Source organism: Scophthalmus maximus, chromosome 11, assembly GCF_022379125.1.
Source record: "Scophthalmus maximus strain ysfricsl-2021 chromosome 11, ASM2237912v1, whole genome shotgun sequence".
Classification (NCBI taxonomy): Eukaryota; Metazoa; Chordata; class Actinopteri; order Pleuronectiformes; family Scophthalmidae; genus Scophthalmus; species Scophthalmus maximus.
In genome coordinates this window covers 3174007-3195038 of record NC_061525.1, presented here as the reverse complement: position 1 = coordinate 3195038, position 21032 = coordinate 3174007, and the positions used below count along the sequence as shown (strand labels likewise).

At 41.6% G+C, this 21032-nt stretch overlaps 1 long non-coding RNA gene across 3 annotated transcripts in view; it reads right to left on the bottom strand.

Moving 5' to 3' along the window:
• Positions 1-16227, bottom strand: part of LOC118299611 — an 87291-nt gene extending 71064 nt beyond the window's left edge. For 2 of the 3 annotated variants that reach the window (XR_007031713.1, XR_004789903.2), the window contains exons 1-2: positions 15341-16227; positions 1951-2039 (exon numbers count right to left, since the gene is read on the bottom strand). This is a non-coding gene — a long non-coding RNA (uncharacterized LOC118299611). The remainder of the gene's footprint in view (positions 1-1950; positions 2040-15340) is intronic. The other variant, XR_007031712.1, reaches the window with a different exon arrangement.
• Between the last annotated feature and the right edge of the window lie 4805 nt (positions 16228-21032).

Below are 21032 nucleotides of genomic sequence, written 5' to 3'. Positions count from 1 at the left end.
TGTTCTCCACTCGGCCCCTGATGTATACTCTTTCATCTCAAATGGCACCGCTGCCACGGTTCATCTTCGTTTACACGCTTTAATCTTGTCGTACACTGTCTTGACTGTGTGCCTGTCTTGTGTTTGTGTCTTTTGTTGCTCCTGTTTGACTGTCAGTCGCAGTTGTTGCTTGACTCAGCATGTCTGTTCAGTTCTATCATTTATATTCATAAGTAACAAACTCAAACAACAGACATCAGTGCATGATGAACAGCAGACAGAATGTCAGACGCATGCAAATACAGTACAACACTGTATATACTATGAACACAAAACTATAACAACACTATTTCATACCTGACAACACGATTTTCCCATCTGACACATGATTTTGCGGATGTCTCCCTAACTTTAACCTTTTCTACCACTGTGGTCCCGATTGATAAATTCACCTATTAATCTCCCAATATCTAAGGGTTAAAATCAAATTGGTGTTTCTCGGTTTGTGGGATCAGAGACTGTATATAAAAATGGACATTGTCACCTGGTCCAAATGTGAGACCAATGAGGAAGTGCCTGAAGGCTGTATTCTCGCAGATGACGAGCAGGTGGACGTGAAGTAGACAAGCTCTCAGTCAGGACCTGCCACCACTGCAAGTATGCTTACTTCTGGGGGGGGTTTAAAAACAAGATGGCCGTCATAGTTGGTGAATGGTGTTGTTGACATTAATTTGGAGGCTGGCTGTCGATTTTCGTGGTTCTGCTTCACATTGTAAGCATGACATTTGGCATAGATAATGTTCAAATGTTTTGCTATGGATTTCTATAGGTTTTGGGCTGCAACTGCATTACTACATAGGGGATCACTCCAAAAGTGTAATTTCTTTTTTAGGCAAACATGAAATCTTTAATTAATGTTGTGTTCCATCTTCATTGACTCTGACCCAGTAACATCTATGCTACCTCTTCAGAAATCTCACAAGTAAGAAGTTAACATCCAACCTTGTATGTATTCTATTAATCTGGGTTATACGGGGGACTTTTCTCTCCCCCTCTTTTTCACCCCCCTCTTGGCACAAGGCCGCCCACCACTGAGTCTGGTTCTGCTTGAGGTTTCTCAGGCCAGCTCTACAGTTCATAGTTCAAATAAAAAAGGTGCCGAAAGCAGAGTAATTCTAACCATGAGAAACCACTGAGGTGGCCATTGAGTGTTGATTCCATGCAGTGTTGACCTGCATCTTGCTATGACAAACAATCCACACATTTAAACACAAACAGGTGCAAGTGTTGCAATATGTCTTAAACCAGTCTGTGTCTGTGTATGTGGGACACATTGAAGTCTACATTCCCAAACTAACAATAGCAAATAAAGCCAAAGATATATGTACTGTAGATATGAAAATATGTTGACATTCAGCAGAGTTACAACTTTGAAACCTACAGTGGCCAATCTTTATATTTACAGAGGAGCTTCCTTACTCGCTGAGACATTCTGTTTTGGGAATCTCAAATAGACAGAGGTTTCTACTTTAGAACAATTTCCTGTCAAGGTTATGAGTGTCGATAATTGGTGAAAAAATTTAACTTAAAACACTTCAAATGAGCCTTACATTAAATATTGATAGTCACCAAGCCCAAAGAAGGCCAACTGCCAGAATGACTGTCAGACATTTAAACATATAAGTGAAATCTAAAACTCTAGAGCTACAGTATATCTCTTAACCAAAGTTAATGAAAATATAGGTATAAATAATCTGTCGACCTCAAGTGTCCATGTTTAGGCTATTTTCAGGTTCACCATTTTTTGAAGGGGCTCTCCTAGAATATGTCTATCTGCTGTATTGTTCAAAATTTACATTATTTGTGTCATACTCCATTTGAGCTGGTGGCCCACCTTCCAAAAAACCCAGTCTGCTCTGAATGGCCAGCTGGCCCCCGCTTGGAATGTGTCGCAAATGTCATGCCCCTTACCTAGATGATTCCTGATCAGCTGGAAACACTGCTGTAGCCACAGTAAAAAATGCCGTCTCTTCTGCTGTATCAATTCGAAAGGGACAAACCTGCAAAGCATAACGTGGACAGTGTCTATTGTCAGGAAATGCTTTTGTGGAGACAAACATAATGTAAAACAAAAATCTGCATTTCAGAGCTGGTGCCCTTTCCACACAATTACTCAGTCTGTATTGAATGAAGACACCCCCGCACTCACCGACCACCTGCATCCAACCTCTCAAAAAACCCTCCTGCTGTCTGCCACGCCCTCCTAAACCCTTCTGCCTCCATTGTGCCATTATTCACAAAGTCCGGGTGGAGACCCAGCCTCCAGGATCTAAGCTCAAGGCCAGCCCTTCACATCACAGCATGGCTGCCCTACATTCCTCTCACTTATCTGGGGTAGCTGAGCACAGATGGCCCCCTGAGAGAGGCTGAGATATCAGGTTGGCAGCGAAGCGTTGGGGAGGTTTTCTGGCTGCCAAAATAATTACCTGTCACACAGGGGCAATAGTTTGTGGTGAGAATCGGACATTTTTACACCATGAAATAAGGTAGTCTTGGGGATAGTCTACTTACCCCCCTCCCTCTCTAACTGCTTTAATTTACTGGACCCTCATTTACCAACCTTCCCTCATTTCACTTCCTCCTGCTGCGCTGGTCTCTCACACTTCAACACAATTCATTACCAACTGCCAATCATCTGTCCAAGCCAGGAAGACTTACACATGAAATACTCGAGCAACTACATCAACCACAGGCAACAGGTACAATGAACAAGAAACAAAAGAAACTGAATCGGATGCAGAATGGTCAGATCACACTTCCACTTCTGTCTTTGCAACATTTGTGATTCATTATGCACTACTGAAACGTCAGGATTAGAAATATATATATATATATATATCACTAAACAATTTCAATTGATTAAGAAAGCTGGAGTCAATCCCAGCTGACATTGGCAAAAGGTGGGTATAGAATGGAGATTTTTCCAGTCTACAAATAACCTGCATGCATATATGGAATCTATTAGCAACAGTATCAGAATATCTCTTGATGCTTGAATTTACGAGCAGCACACTGCATTTAAGTAAAAGGACTGCCAGAAAAGTTAGCTAATGATAAAAAAGGGTATTAGTATTTCTTGGGACTTTTTTTGGATTGGCACAAAATAAAACTTTCAATACGTCAAGTTTAAACCTGGAACATCCGCTACACTTCAAGGTGTAGTGTTGAAACAGTGGCATCATGACAAAATATACATTGTCTGTGATTCTTGGCCCCACAGCAGCATTCAAAGAGAAATACAAAGGAAAAAATCTCTTTCCATCAGCCCTGTGTAAATGCTTCGCGATTACAACCTTGTACATAAAATAGTAAGACGTCACTCAGCACACAAGTTTTTACTCAACATCTGATCCAGGATAGTCACCTTATCTCAAAAGATATCCATGTGTTTACTACAGAACTGACCAGGGATTATGGCTTCTCTTGGAAAGGCAGAACTTTAACCTGGTCTATATTATTACGATTCCACCTACCTAAGTACCCAACATTCATTATGATTTTATTATCCTTTTGTAAAGACCATGCTCAGTGGAGGGGTTTAAATGTTTATGGCTCATCCTCACAAAATGTGTCAGATTTTCTTAGTCGTGAAATGTAACAATTCAATGAGTGTGGGATATTAATAAGTTATGGTTGGTCTGATAAGATTTGAGTGTTTTTTGTTTTTTTTAAATGGACTGGAGTTAACAGTTTTTTTAATGGAAGTGGACATGAAAAGTACAACTGCTAATGGTAATGAGCTAGATTGTATTTAACTTAAAACCTTGTGAAAGAATGTCAGAGCTATCTTATTGTTTCTGCTAAAAACCACGTGGCTATGGAGGGAATTGTCATGGATACTTCCTGGCATTTACAGTAGCTAATATGTCATGCCTCCAAAGTTGACAGTAGCTAGCAGCTCAAACTGGAAAGTCTTGACTACAGTCTACTCTCTGTTGTCGAGGACTTCTCGCCACCACCCACGCCTACATCTGCGTATTTAACAGATCAATTGGATAGTGTAGCTCCCTGTGTGCTCCGGTCACTAAATGGCAGGATTCATGGTCACGGGGAGGGAGTTCAAAAAAAACGAGAAGGCATTTTAATTGGTGAAGGGTGAGTCATCAAACAGCTGAAACAGTTTTAAAGGAAGAGAAAAGACGGGTTTCAATGTAAAACTACTTTTTTGACATGTATTCATCAAATAAATAGAGATTCCTGAACAATTAACACAGGGACGCAAAATGTTAGCAGATAGTGAACACTGGAGGATTTGGCAGCTAAAGAGACCAGTATTTCCTATTGTAGAAACCGAAGAGCTGAAATAGTATTAGTCTAACATTTGTCATATGGCCAGAGACACAGCTTCAAAATGTTAATGCTTACTTGTCTGCTGAATGTTTGCATCAGCCATTGTTTGATACCATGGTCAAAGTAATTTATAGCTTGACATACACTGACATACACATTTATCATAACCATGGCAATAATTTAATTTTGTACTTATCCTAAACTATAACAGCAAATATCCGAATATACGGATCAAAACCCACGCTGATGCAGGTGGTCAACGAGTCTAGCCTTGGGCCTCCCCAGCTTGCACAGCTTTTGGATTCAGGGTAGTTTAATCATATTTAACAATACTGCATGGTTTGCTTTTCTTTCCACCAGGAACCAAATGTGACCACCCTGTAATTGCTTCCATACTCCCTCTGCACTGTCCACGTGTAAATATGTTAGCATGGCAGGTAGCTCCGACTCCTCCTATAGAAAACACAGGCTCCTATTGTAAACAGGATTTTTTGTTTGAACCCCATGCACCCTCCTCTCCCCCTCCCTGACACCTAATAAATAAACGTGTGTCTCTGAAGAATGCTTTGAGAGGTTTGATGGATTCTACCCACACCATAACTCCCTTTATAAAATAAATAAACATATGTGAAAGAATTATGGTACGGCGCCATTGACATTTCCAACACGCGTTGGTCTTGTGTCTTCTTTTATCAGTCAGAGGGTTGCTATCTCCCTGATCCCTTAAAACAGAGTTACAGCCGTGGGTGTTTGTTAAAAGCTGTTGGAAATTAATTTCATATTTCTTTGTCTTTCCTGACACAGGAACAGGAGAGTGTGGCACAGTTAAGGACGGCATATGAAATGTGTTTGCTTAAGTCAGGGTATGAAATATTCTCTGCTATTGGCATTTTAGTGAATTTTTGATATTATTGGATGCTTTTGATTTACTGCACTGGTGCAATTAAAACCCACACAACCTTCATCTCTCCACATGTGAGAAAAATAATACATGTTATTGAACAAAAGATTGTTTTGCTAACATGAAATTTATCTATGTGACTCATGCTTGTAGGAGGCCCCAAGGACACAAATTTATGCGTGAGGATTGCAGCTTTGAATTCACATCGTTCAGAAGAGAAAAAATACTGCCCCTGCTACTCAAGGTTATACACATAGAAAGGAGTCTATTGATAAAAATCCACCGTTAGCTTAACAAGGCCATTTCCAACATTACTGCTAAATTATCTACCCGCAAACCTTCAGGCTCTGACCACTCCTGCACAATTACTCGGCTTGAAATGTCATATGTAATTTGTCTTTTTCAGGACTTGATGAAAAGTATAACAAGCTATATGAATAGAGATGCATAATTATCCCATACTTCATGAAAATCGCCTTTGACTGCAGGGCACAAATACAGGGTTTAATCGTGTTTACCAAGTCAATATGGACAGAGCTGGAGGGTAACATGAGGGGTCGAACTCTGAACTGACCAGTCATTCCAAGCTCTAAATTGCAAGCGTAAACACCAATGAGGTAAAATTCTATCTGCAGTTTTGTTTCCCATTGTGTCAACTATTTTCTGAAGTTTTGGCAATTTCTGCAGGCAAGTGCAGAGTGGTGTTGAGTGGGACAGTAAGTCTGTAGAGGAAGAAAAATGACATTGTTAGGGAGAATTTTCCCTTTACAGGACAGACCCCCAATAAAATGTGTTTTGCCTGTCACGAGAGCCAAAGTTGTGTCCGTTTTCTTTGAAAACATAAAGGTATGGGAAAAAAATGGTTTAGCTTAGCTACAAATTAGCCTGTCATGTGTGGCCAAAAAAAAACAGATAAGTGTTGCCTCTCCAAATACAATGACAAAACACCTTGCTGCACAGTCTGACAGACAGCTCAAGGGAAAACTTAGGTACAAAATGGTATTCACAGCAAGGTCAGCAGAATATCATCTGCAAACTTTCTATTTTATTTGCAGCTGTGGAGTTATTTAAACATATTGTTGTCACTCCAAGCAACATAAGCCATTGGCTATTGTACTAGGGTACCAAACCTTAACAAACCTTGAAAAATAAGGGTCAGAATTCTGAATGGGCATCTACTAAGTTCCACTTCAGTGCATTCATATCCTGGCACAGATCTGTAATTAATGTTAGCTTATGTTCTTTGGCCATGCTACCACTGTGGTTTAGGATGGCAGCGCTGTCCATCAATCCAAACAACTGCTTTTGAGGAATTTTGAACAGACATTCATGCTCCCCAGAGGATCATATTGGCTACGCCAGGCTAATAATGTAGTTGCCACATTCAGATAATATAGAAATAAAAATGAAATCTGATGTTTTGCAGAATCAGCAAATATCAATGCTTGTTTGGTTGAAATCAAATCCAAAAGGATTGTTTGCAACTATAAGGACTGAATATGAATTACCAGTGGCTTCAAATTCAAAAGTCTTTACGGTCTTTTTAACAAATGTGCCAATTGAACCTTAAAGACGAACTAGACATTGTATCATTCCCCTCTGCCCTAGCTCCTCCTCAGGTTTACCAAGCCAGCATCTACTAACATCCAAGAACTCTGGCACCACTGGGAGCAATGGTTTTGCACCCTGCAGCAAAGCCACTCGGGTCCAGTCTAGCACAGTCCAGCCCCAGGGCCAGACTCACTGGGGAATTTCAGCTGAATTCAATTTCACCTCTGGCCTCTGTCGCGGCAGCTTGAGCCACAGGGACACAAAGGGCTAAGTTTTCACATTGAACGTGAGAACCCCCTCATCTACTGACCCCTATTTCCATAACAATTGACCAGAAAATGGAACTCAGGGCGAAGAGAATGAGACAGGAGAGAGTGAGATGAGGCAAAATGGCTCATTTTAGAGTGCTCGGTTTACCTTTCCCACTCGCTGAGAGAAGGAATTTGTGTCTCTGTGTTGCTCTGAGACACAACGTATATACACAGAGATCACCTGAAGGGGCTGATATATCTAAATCTCATATCCAGAGTAGGGCCTGATATGGATTTTTGGGGGCTTGTGCCAATACCGATATCAGGGATTTCTGATACTTATATGTTCGGAGATAGACTGTATACTGTATATTCAAACAAACAAAAATTGGCAATGATTCCTTGGACAAGGACCAAGTGCCTGAAAAACCCTAACCCTCTTCCCTAGATCTGCAAACAAGCTGTTGAACTCTAAACAGAAGTGTAATAAACTGTGCAATACATTTTTATGCATAGTACAGATAATGATCTATTTCTTTTAATTTACAAGCTGATTATCAGCGATTGTTTGTTTTTCACGAAACTGAATTTGTTTGATAAAACAATGACAATAAATAATCTATCTATCTATCAGCATTAACAGCTAAAACAAAATTAACAGTTCAAGTCTTCTATCCAATATAATTATAAATAAAGTAAAAATGGAGTGTTTTTATTATTTTACTTGTGGAGTACTTATCAAGACTCGGAGGAAGGAAGGTATTGTATGAACAATGTCCATTATGACCTGCTCATTATAAACTTCTGAAAAAATTAGATGAAACCCCCTCCATGGGGATCTGCTCACACCATGGCTGCTGAGCCATGGCTCCGTTTACACCTTGGACCGAACTTGTTCCCACAGTACTGACTTGAGGTTATTATCCATCTTGAGCTAATAAAACTCGCTCAACTTTTACCCCAGGCATGATCATGCAATCATTATTAGATTCAAATATTGTGGAGACACATACAGACAGAAGATACGTGATTTACATGTGTTATTGTGTTATTTGTGAAATGAAAATATTTTTTTTTATATTATCAAAGTAATGTGAGCACAACAGGCTGCACTTGTAGTGGTGTAAGTGGGTTGGGTTATCGCAGCAGCAGCTGTTTTGGGATTGTGATTTTAACTTCTCTGCAAGCCCATATCATGTGATTAAAGTATCTTTATCTTTTCTGCATAATCGGACATGAGCAGGCAAAATATGTTATATGTGCAAAATTATAATTCTCCATCTTCCAAATAAATCCCCAAGTGTACCTCTGGACGTTTTGTTCATCACGTTGTTAAATTTCAATGCAATAGCCTTTTCTGTTGCATCATTAATTCCGGTTTAGGCTCATTATATGTCAGCCTGAGTGTGACCACATCTTTGCCAAAATATTAGGTCAATTGTGTGTAATATCTTCTAAAATTCTTAATTTTCAATACATTATGCAGCTTTAAGATGGGCAAAAGTTAAAATTCCTCAGTGACATTACAGCAAGTGCAGTTATAAAATAAATGGGGGGGTTAGGGGTAGGGTTGGGGTTTGGACAAGCACTTCACAGGCACTTCCCAGGGTCCTCAGCAAGACACACACACACACCCACGCATACAAAAGTCTGACATGGATCTGATGAGTGGTGAGAAAATCGAAGGACAGACAGGCAGACAGACAGATTTCTGGAGTCATTTGTTGGATAAGTCCAAACACAATAATCTGTACTCTGTTCAAGGTTCCAAACTAGAACCTCTATCAAGGCCCAACCGTCCCCTTAAATTCAATCAAGCTGCACCAAATTGCACACACTTATATAGATCAGTCGCCTAAATATGCTTGATGTTTTTAATCAAGATTCATGAATAATTCTCCGGGAAATCAAAAATTGAAGAAAAAAACCCCGCCTTCTCTCACAATGTTAGAGACAGTGATTAAAAAAAAATCCTGGATCCACCCCTTTGTCCGGACCTGCACCAAAATTTGATGGATTTTTTTTAGTCCATGTCCCATTCTTCCACCAAGACTCATAGAAATATGTTGGTAAATTGGACATAATCCTACTGACTAACAAACTAATAAACAGACCAATAAACAAACAAATGGACAGGGTAAAAAAACTGACCTCCTTGGTGGAGTTAATAACCAATTTAAGGCTAATAAACATATTTATATTGCACTAAATATGTTTATACTGACCAAAACATATTTATACTGAGCAAAAACAGATAGAGAGGTATTTAGAGACAGGTTACATTATCCTAGGGCTGCACATATTATTTCTGAAATAAATGAATATTTTCACAGAGAGCAGCAGTAAGTTATTAGGGCATGGACCTTTAGGGTAAAAATAACATAGATTGTCTTTGTGAAATCATGAATTCAATTTTGCAGTTTGCCTTGATGTCAGACAATTCAAGTTTGGAATAAAAGTTATAAAAAGATATGTTGATATAAAGACCTATATATAAAAGAATGTAATGAATACTGTATATTGAGCTGTTTCACTTCATACGAGTGACCAGTCAGAGCCCTGCCCCCTCCCTCCTCCTGCTGCATCAGAGCCTGTGGTCATTATCGCCCTCCACACTGCTTTTTATCATCTCTATAAATCTCTGCTGGCCCAGACGCAGCACAATGAGGAGACCTGCAAGGCTGTCAACCTGCACCTCGCACCCCGTCGAGAGAGAGCAGAGGCGTATGAAATCGGTGGAGAGAAGCTTGGGAGAAAAAGACAGAGATGAAGAGTTAAAAAGAGAGATTATGTACCCCTTCACCCCACCCCACCCCACCCTACAATGTTCAACGTACTACTTTCCATAATTCAATTATTTGTACCCTCAATTACTCCATAAGTTCCCTTGAATTCAATTATTTATGCTCTGACTAAATTGTGCTGTTAAATGACATAATTCATTCCCTGGCTCGGCTGTTAACAGAGTGGAACAGCCAATCTACTGAAGATGTACTTCTGATTTTGGCTGTGACCTCACAGCAACAAATGTTCAAAAAGAACATGGCTACGAACAATAAATATAGTACATGGGACAATGACAATGCTAGGAGGGAGGGATCTATCACTACACTCTGAGAACTGATCAGTAGAGTATACTCAGCCCATGATCACAGCAAAGTTAAGGTCATGATTTGACATTTGAGAGAAAAAAAGTTTTCCTCCACTTGGTGGGCCCCATACATTTCACATGAATAGATTATATTGATATGTTTTTCATGTTTCACTTCTTAGGCCCCTGAAAGTGTTGACATGTGTGACATCAAATCTTTATGACAAAAATGAATAAGCATTAAGTTTAGGTTTGGAATAAAACATTTTTAGTTTTTATTTATCAAGAGGTCAAGTTTTGACATATTACTGACTCCTGATAGGGGAATAGCAGTATGTGATATCATCTTCTCACTTCAGACCAAGTATTAGAAGTAGAAGAAAGCCCATCAGTGTTTTCATTTTTTTTGTGTGTGTGTATAATACATTTTTCATGAATTCAACTTTTCATTTGTGATTGAAACGCGGTGTTGCATAGTTTTTCCTGTAAAGCTGTTAGGTGTTTGCAGCCTGGGACACCCCCAGAGAAGAAAAAGAAAAGAGGAACTATTTATTTATCTATTTTGAACATTTATGTTTCTTTTTTAATCTTGATCTCTAAGTTTATAAATGGTAAAGTACTGATATGGGTTCCTTCGTTAATTTGATTATAATTTTGATAGTTATTGCTTTACTGTTGTTATGGGTTCTCCTATATTGTATACTGTGTCATGTTTTTTTTGTCTGACTAAGTACAATGAATGATGTCTTTCATTGTTTTCAAATGCTCTGCACAACTGCACATTTGCATGTTTAAAAAAATATTTTTTTAATACATGAAAATAATTGATATGTGCCTTGTCTTTCATTTCAGAACATTACTATCCCCTTCACATTTGTGTTGTATGACATTTCTTACAATTACAAAAAGTGTACAGCAACAATCGACAGATTGACAGACTCAGATAGAATTTTTTCTTAAATACTGTAAGTTATATTTCGGTTCAACCCCAGAAAGACTTGGGGCCTGGTGCAGCCCTGCACATAGGAATTTCTTCAAGGCCTTTCCGGGTGACTTTATTCTTTAATGTTTAACTACTATTTTCAGCAAAAAAACTCAGTTGCAACTAAACTGAATGCGTGTCCATAAACATGGAGTGTCCCTACGACCCTGCCCCATGTATCAAAATCCCTTTACGGTTGTACTAAACCTGCCCTTTTATACAGCGAACATGTCTTGTTTATTTTTCTCCTTTCTCGGAACTGCACATCCACAGCAGCTGGCTGGTACGCCTGCTTGGGGCCGAAGTGACAAACAGCTCTGGGGAGACTGACCAGAGCTGACCTCAGTGACCCACGGTTTATGTGCGTTCACGTGAGAAAGCGAGAGACAGAGGCGACCAACGTGTGAGCCGGCCTGAACCCGTCCACCTCTCCACTCCCGAGCGCCATTTCTGATGTCAGACAGAAAAAAAACATTGCATCACAGCTGACGCCCGTGCAGCCGGTCAACGGAACACACTCTCTCACAGCTGACACAGAGGCTGGAACCGGGACCGCGCAGCAACAGCCCCGTCATCCAGCGGCAGCCCGGCACTTCCCCCGGTTCGGTCCCATGCCCTCCCACACTGCCAGGAGCTGTCTCCGAAACCGCCCACGCTCAGTTATGTAAGGGGATAATCCTCCGTAGTCATTAAAATGATGCACAACGCTGGCAGTATGCAGGCACATAACTATTTGATGCCTTTGGTGAAATCAGTGCATTAATGTTTGATAATCATAATACTTTGCTGCAGATTATAGCGCCATACATGAAATTCCTCCACTAATGTAACTAAAATGCCGAAGAATATTTGAGGGTACGCAGCTTCTTCTACTGACACTTTAATGACCCCAGCGTCTCCAGACTCCCTGGCCCTTTCTCAGACATCTCAATCACTTTCCTCTCTGGTACAAGGAAGGGAAGAAAAAAAAATCCAATTTCTCACGAACACTTGCTGTGTGGCTCCTTGCGACAGAAAAAGAAAATGGCAGCCTCTCCATCATTCGGCAAACCATAAGCCTTCCTTTATATCCTGTCCTCATTAAACTCTGAATAACTCAGTTGAGGGCCAGAAAGAGGAGAGAGAAAAGTGATTGAATTCTGTTGGAGGAATAAAAGCCCCTTGAGGTTGCGATTTTTGAATGTGTGCCACGTTGAACAGGCTGGATCCAGAGATCCCAGAGACAATGGGAGCAGGGAAGAATGGTCCACAGACCGAGCTCGCTCCAGACCGGCTGGCCCACTGTAGATAATGTACCATGAATGCTGTGTCATTGTAGTGGGAGGCTGGGGTCATGGTGACGACCCATCTCAACCTCGGAGGGAAGTGGGCAGAGGTGGAGGAAGGAGCGGTGAAAGGGAGGTCAGAGGGAAACAGCGGCATAAGACTTGATATCTCTGTTGGAAAGGTGCACTGACAACCTGCCCGCACTCGGTGCAGCCCAATTATTTCAATACCCATGCAATCCTGGGAAAGCGGGACGCAGGAAGAAGAAAAATGGCTCTGACATTCAGGCAGGCAGGACGAGGGAGGTAACAAGTTCACAGCCCTTTCACAAAACACGGCTGCCTGCTGTGTGATGGATCACGGTGCCTCACATGGGCCATCAAGGGTGGGACTCGGGGAGGAACACATGGAAAACCCAGCGCCCCCCTCCCCAGGAAGAAGGGAGTCATCCTGACAGAGAAACAAATGAACTCCTGAGGGCTGTGATACAACAGCAGCTCCAAACAGCTGTCCGAGTTGCCCCCATATGGAGCCACTATGCCCACCTCAAGGGCCAATTCATCGCATTTCCATGTATTAATTCTTAAATATAGAGGGTTAAAACAAAAACAAAAAAGTGCTCGATGATGCTCGAGAATAAATTTATTGGAGCGGAAAGAAAAACGTTGAGAGCTAACAATAGTGGACCTCATCTGTAGCTGACAGATCTTTTGATTAATAATGAGCCAGATCTAATAAATGCCTTGATAAGGCTTAACACTTTAAAGAGGCACCTACAGCAATTTAGTGTCTTAAGTGACACTGAGCGAAGTGAGGGGTCAATTTAAAGCAGTCGAAGTCTGGGTTCTTCGTTGTAATTTGATTCAAAATCATTGTGAATCGAGGGGTATTCTTCCTCAATGATTCTCTCAAGTAAGAATAGAGGGTGATGTTGACGAGATAATCTGACTCGCAGTGAGTCAAGCATCGTCTTTCATAGACCTAATGCCCTTGTCTTAAAAATTTACATTTCAGGCCCAGTGCTTCTTTTGAAAGTTGCACATTCAAAAATTCCTTAACTCTTTACTGCTACATGTGATTTGGTTGCTTTGCTAAGCCTGGAAGTACTTGAATTAAGAAAATGAATTGTGTATTATATGATGAAATAAGTTTAAAAATTCAAGCCGTAAACTCTCGCTCTCTCTAACACACACACAAACACACACACACACACACACACACACACACACACACACACACACATCAAGGTGCAACTCCTCATTCAGCAGCTTGAACAAAGGTAGAGGGTGCTGACACTTATTTCCAAGGTTAAGAGTGAACCTTTACACTCAAATCCCATTTTAACATTATCTCTGTTGAATTTTTTTTTCCTTTCAACTATCTATGGCATGTTATTAATTGTGCAAAGTGCCCAGCCAACATAAAAGACTCATCCAAACTAAATGAAGAGCCTGAAGATCATCTATTTCGTACAAATGTTTAAATCAGAAAATTAATGAGAAGGTCATCCCAAATGAAGGACATTTTCTTTGAGGGATTCCAAGTAAATTGTCACACGATGATCAATAAATCACAAGAGGTAAACGCTGAAAGTAAATACGAGGTCCAAGTGATTCACCAAAACTGTTCACCGCGGTAAAGAGACATCCGCTGTAGCCATGACGACAATGACGATCAAGCAGAGAGGGTCAGCTACAGTATGTGTGGTATGCAAGAGATGACGACAACACACGTTACCACTGTAAACGTATTGAGGTATGGCTTATCAGTGGGAGGGAAAAAACACAGGACAGGAGTCAGTGAGGATAAGAGGTGGAGGCAGGAACGTAATACTGATACAACATGAAGTCTTTTTAATATAGCTGGCCAACATTTGTGGTCATATGTGTATCCACATTGTTTGTGTGACCAGCAGCTATTTGGATAATCAGTCAATAATTTTACTAATTTTTCAAGAAACAGTACCAAACCCCCCCCCCCCCCCCCCCCCACAATGGATCAATACATAATCTGAGGAAATTAAGGAATTAAGGTTATTTTTTACAATATCAGTCTGCAATGCTACCAAAAATGAATCAGGAAAATAGTCAGCAGAATAACCAGTTTGAAAATAGGAAAATGATTTGTAAATGCACCCACCCACACACACACACACACACACACAAAAAGCTGGAATATTCCTTGAATATAATAACAACAACAACAATAATAAATAATAATTACAATAGGTCCTCACTCTGACTTTGTCAGTGGAGCTCGGGCCCTAATAATAATAACAAGAACAATATGAGCTACACAATCCGATCTCTTCTCACCACAGTATCAGTGGTGTGCCCCACATCCACAGCTCAGGAATAATAAAATAATAAACCTGTCAAAAACACGTCTCCCGGGAGACCACGGCTGACACTTAGTTGTCAGTGGCAAGGCGCGCTGTGATGGCTAATCGGACAGGCCCTGGGGTGGGGGGGGTCTCAGATGGAGGACAGCCACAGACAGGTGAGCTGTCTGACAGCTTAAATATAATAAAATAGTCATCAATAATAACCGTTATGCCTTCTTCTTTTATCTTTTCCTTTTTCTGAAAATCACAATTGGTAACGGCTGTAAAAAAAAAAAACGCACTAATATTATTAGAGTGTGATCGAAATCAACAATATTAAGGGCGAGTTAAGTTAAGGTCAAGGCACCGTGATTTTTATGGGGGAAAAAAGGCATCATGAAATATAGATGACAGCATGTGTTTTGGAGACGTAAAGAATATGGATTTTCCAAGACAATGCGGGTATGAAAGCCAATGGACTGGACGAGTTCACTCCACTTCTCTGTACAGACACTAGAAAGAACTTCTGCACCCAAAACCCCCTTCAAAAAACTTGAAATTTAATCACGTGTTTGGTCCCCCCCCCATCCCACACACACACACACACACACACAAACTCGCACACTTGACTGAGAGAGTGAACAACCTTTTTTTGCGTGACCACGTGTCAGCATCCATCGAGCCCCGGCACACGTGAACGTCTGAGCTGACCGGCCGCGCGGTTTCCACACGCAGGGCTCGATGGGAGCAGCTGGAGGCTCGGCGCTCTCACTCTGCCTCGGCCGCAGCGTGAGAGTCGGGACGGTGCTGAGGAGGAGGCGCGATGTGATGCACGGCGTCGCGTTCACCGTGTCACCCCGTCTCGTCGACACAATTCCACGCCGGCACACACAGCTGTCGTTGCTTTTCGGTCACAAGACAAGCACGAGGCAAAAGGGGGACGGCGTGCAGAATGTGCACAGGCTGAACGAGAGCTGGGAGGCAGTTAAAAAGAACCAAGTCAAAGGGGAGAAAAAAAAAGAGTGAGCAATTGTTTTGGTCTTTCCCGGGCACTGACCTGGACAGCACAGCACACCGAGCGCCGGTCAGCCTCCCGACCGGCTCCTGCTCTCAGATTTCACACTCCAGCTCCCTCCTCACTGGCTTTTTGAAGTTGGTCCCGCCGCTGCTTCCGAGGCAAAAAGTCTTTGGCAGTGGAGGGAATGAGGGTGAGGAATAGAGAGATGGGGGCTGGGGGCTGGGGGGGGGAGTCTTTCCCTCTTGCCTTTTCCCCCCTCATCCTCCTCCTCTTCTTCTTCTTCCCTTCCTCTTTACTTCCCCTTTTCACGAGCCGAAATCTGCACCTCCTCTTCGCTCTTCCAATGCAAACCCCCCCCCCCCCCAAAAAAAACACACACACACTCACTGACTACTGGGAGAGGAGGAGAAAAAGAACATAATGGAGAGAGACAGGGAGAGAGCAGCAAGAAAAGTCTGCTCAGTCACCTTGTCTCCCTCCTGTTCAAATTTAGAGGCTGGTTTTCAGGCTGCAAGGCAAACTCTACTGGGCATGCCCACAACTGAGAGGCACACTTTGTAATGAACACTCACTTCCTCTCTTGTTCTTCTGTCCTCCCTCCTCCCTCACGGCTCTTTCTCTCCCTCCCCGGTCCTCCCTCCCTCCCTCCCCCCCCCCCCCCCCCCCCCCCCCCCCTCCTCACAGGTCTCAGTACAGCAGGGATTAGGAGAAAGCTGCTCAGACCACAGACAACATCAACAAAAAAAGCAGAGCAATGCAATAAAAAATATATATATGAGGGAAATATTTTTGCCGCGTGACATCAGTTCAATCACAAACTTGCTCCAACTGTCACAAAGACCAATATTGCTGGTTTGCAGCATCTTTCCGATCCAAGTAATTCAGTCACATGCAATCTAGATGGCTGTCTGGACTTCACTCATGTCACATTTAATCCAAAACTAATGGCCATGTCGCTGGAAATGGCAAGGCAATCAATTTTGATAATGAAATGTGCTCATTTTAACAATTTCCTGCATCATTTCTGCTTGAGCGAGATAAAACAAAATATATCATCTGGATCTGAGGGTCTTCTATTTAAAGCATGCCCGAGCGGGGCTCTGCTGTGCCTTATCACTGATCCCACCGACACACACGGTGATGCAGCTCACACTAACACGCAGTAACATTAAGTATTGTTTCCTCTGGTCTGTGTAACGTCAGCCTCGTGTCTGTGCTATCTCAGGCTCCCCTGCGCTGACCCAGATTCTCCCCAGCACACTATCAGGACATTATGTATCAAACCCAGGCCATGGAATGAGGACAACAAGTTCGGGAGGGTGACAGGCAGTGAGAGAAAGAGATGCAGACGGAGAAAAGGTCCCCTGCTGTCTGTATTGTGCTTCTCACCAACACGTCATAAAAGCCTTCTACAAAATGCTTTGGAATAACATAACAAGCCTCTAAAGTCAGGGCTTGATGAGAAAGGGAAGAAATTATATAATCACAAAAAGAATTCTGGAGCCAGAGCCGCCGCTCCGGCACGGAGCTTCGTGGAGGCTCTGTGTTGAGATAACAATGCAGTCCCGTAGCCATCCTGAGCAGAGAGCAATCCATCTGGACCTTCCAAAGGCTGGTGATCGGGGGCCAGGTCAAGGAGGAAGAGGTCCAGACGGCTGGAGGCTCGACCCTGAGAGGTCAGGGGTCATGGGAAGCAGCGGGTCAATATGAAAATGAGAGGTCAATGCCACTGCTGGATAAGCCCGAGCCGCATGTGTCTGGGTTGATGGAGCGATGGGGAGTGGCAGGAAAGTGGGAAGAGGTCCAAATTTGAAGCCGCGCAGTAAAACAAAGGAGACGGGCCGGTCGAGCTTGAGGGAGTCACGGTCGTGCTTCATTCAGAAATATTGTCAGTGTGGATTTTAACTGTGGGAGAGTAAACATAGAAAAAAATGTTGGGCAGTTTGCCTTAAAAAGAAGTTGTTTGTACAATGTGTCGTCCGTCAATGTCTAAAGAATAGAGTGTTCATTTGGAGGAACAAGCACCACTACATCAAAAAAGGCGACTTATTCAAAAATTATGAAGATGGTGGAAATTAAAGCAATAGACTTTGAATTTATGAATGGTGTATTAAAGATCAAATGGCTTCAATCTTTCTTAAGGAATGGCAATGAGATAGTTTCTGTTAAAATGTGACTTTGAAATATCCAAACTGCCGGTCAAACTGTCTGCATTTCATCAACAAGTCCTGCTAAACTGGAAATTCATGTTTAAACAAAACTTTAGACCACTATGGAATAATAGAGCCATACTATGCAAAAAGGTATCGATGTTCATGGATGACTGGGTGGGTAAACAAATATGGTCAATCATGCTTTAAATGGATATATACAGTAACATACTCCAGTTAGAGGCATTTAATGACAAATATAATTTGAACTGCTCCAGAAAAAAAACATAAAAAGGTAACACAAAACAACGGCACTTATTCAACTTATCAAAAACAATATAGATAACATAAACTACCATATTTTAATATAGACAATATGAATTTATTACACGAAAAATGCAACAATATATTTATAAGACAACACCTTATTAAAACAATGTATCCTGGCTTAACGAATAGAACAACCAACTTCAAAGATTATGGGAAAAAAGGAAATATTGTCTCTTAGAACAACATTTTTAAGATTTTCATTAACGCCAAAATTTAAGGAAGTACATTTCAAAATTCTAAAAAGTATATATCCCTCAAATGAATAATCAACAAAAGTCACCTGTGTAACACTATTTTAGAAACTACCGAACATTAATTTTAATTCTTTTAAAGCTATACTCAAAGGTTATGGAGATCCTTGCATGATCCAATTCCAAATCCATTAACATAGATTTCTTTTCTTTCAAAAATATTCAATTAGGTCTAATTCTAGAAAACAAAAAACAGGAATCTTTAATCAAAAACATCATCATCATTGCCAAATATTATATACACAAAACCCGATATGCCAAAACACCCCCCATTATGGACTGTATTAAAAAATAAACTTTCTTTACTAAAAAAATTCATTGAACAGATAAATAATAACCCATGCCAAAAATCTTAATATACTTATGTCCGACTTATTTTAACCCCATATTTTATTATTTGCTGTTTTTCGTTTTGAATTTATTTTCTTTACTGTCTCATATTGTTAAATTATTGTTACTATTACCATTACTGCTGTCGATTTATAGCATAAAATACCTTAATACCTGAATTGTTTAATTAAAAAAAAAACTTCAAGCCGTCATATTAACATATGCATATTTTTGTAGAAGGTAGATGACTTGTTATTTCATAACAAAATGTGACTTGCACTACACGAACCTTGTCTATGTACTTGTGTTTGTAATATGTTCATTTTAATAAAATTCAATAAGAAAATTATTTAAAAAATAAGTAATTGAGTGTTCTTCTTCCTGGCTGCCACTGCTTCTCTCCAGAGTTCTGTCTTAAGGGGTGCAAATTTTCCAACTATCTCTCCTCAAAGGTATTCATGCTGTTTGAACAGAGCTATGCACATGTAAAGTAACACCAGTGTGGAGTATGTAAAAAGACAGATTTAGCTATGTAAAGATACAGGTCAGTATCTTCGGATCTATGGTACATCTAATGTAGGGTCTTATGTGAAACCATAGGTCACAGGGGCTTGACAAGTAGCTGATGCAAAGACGAGACAATATCATGTTGTGTTGGCTCAGTGCGTCAAACAGATTTATTACTCTTGACAGGTTCAATACGGATACCTTGAGATAATACCCAAAATGTATTTTTGAGTATGCAAGAGCAACACCTTTGGATGCGAGTGACACCCAAGCCCAAGGTCTTCATGGGTCCACTTGGTTCTGAGTAACTAAAACTTGACCCAGCACCCCAGTCCAAACCACATTCCAGTCCAGTTGGGTAAGGTCCCACTGTGGTGGGTGTCGAGTCTGGGTGTCAAATGTCTGATATACCCAGGAGGATCAGAGTGGGCATGCCGTCAGATCCGATCACGTGGTACATCACACTCATTCAATATTACTGCTATTTTGGACCAAGAATGCTGTTTAATTTATGGCTCATGATTCTGCTGCCAGTGTTGATGTCAGTGCTGGAACAGGTCTGACTGTCTTTAGGGCCCCTCTTTTAGGTGGGTTTTGCAAAGGTCCCTGCTATGATGGGACCCCCTTGGACTCGAGGAGACCTCTGGTTAACAGCCCTCCAGCCATCTAGCCCTCCACTTTACTCTTGGCGGCTCGTGTCAGGAGGCTCCACTGTCAGGCACAAAACAGACAAATTGGCCTTGGCCGTGTCAGAACCATCTGAGCCTGCGGCTGCGGACCACACGAGCCTGCTGCTCTGAGCTCAATACTGGCTCATTAGCCCTCTCAACCTTGGCATCTGAGGACCTGTGACCCCAGCTATTGTCTGGCTCGGGCCTATCCTGGTGGGAGCCCCAGCTCTCAACAAAGACTAGTCATTATATCTGGCTCGGCTGCCCCCCCCTCAGCCACATCGTGCAGCCCCCAGCAGTCTGTCTTGGACCAAATGAAGTGGGGTCAGGCAAACACGATGCACTGCTCATCTGCTTTAACCCCCGACGACGACCACCACCACTCCGACCTGCCATGATGACACGCTAGTTCCAGGCAATAGATGAGCAGTGTCCATCCTCCAGCTCCTGTGCAAACACAGATGTGTGAGGTGTAGCCGGCCAACACTAAGTGCATAGCGAGGGGCGGTGGAAAGCAATAATGGCGGCAGGGCAGCTGTTTTGTTTCCCCATTCTCTCAGTCGATAAACCAATAAGGAGTAGCCAAGGAACACGCAGACATGTTGTCGTAGACATGATGCCGTAAAATCAATGTTGGCAAAGTAGGCTATCCATTAAAGGCTCCATCAACCACACCTGTAAAATACACAGTTAAATGTAGACTGATGATTTCATTAAATCAGTTAGCTTAGGACTATGAGCAGAATCAATTACGAAATGTATTATTCAGCTTGTAGACAACATGTCTTAAGCAAGCTGGACTATAAAACCAAGAGCGATTACATCGTCTATACTGGACTAATCGTGAGCGGAGGTAAAATGTACATAACCCCTCTTTAACACACATTCACCCATTGATAAAGCAACTAATTATTTTTGCAATCAAAGGTATTGATGTAGTCGGTCATTGAGGGGCATTTTTACAAGCCATCACGATGACAAAATCCACTCAAAGCATCATTAGCAACAATTATTGGAACACCTTTTTTTTCCCTTCTAGCTCAGCAGCCTGCTACAACAACACACACTGTAACACAGGCTC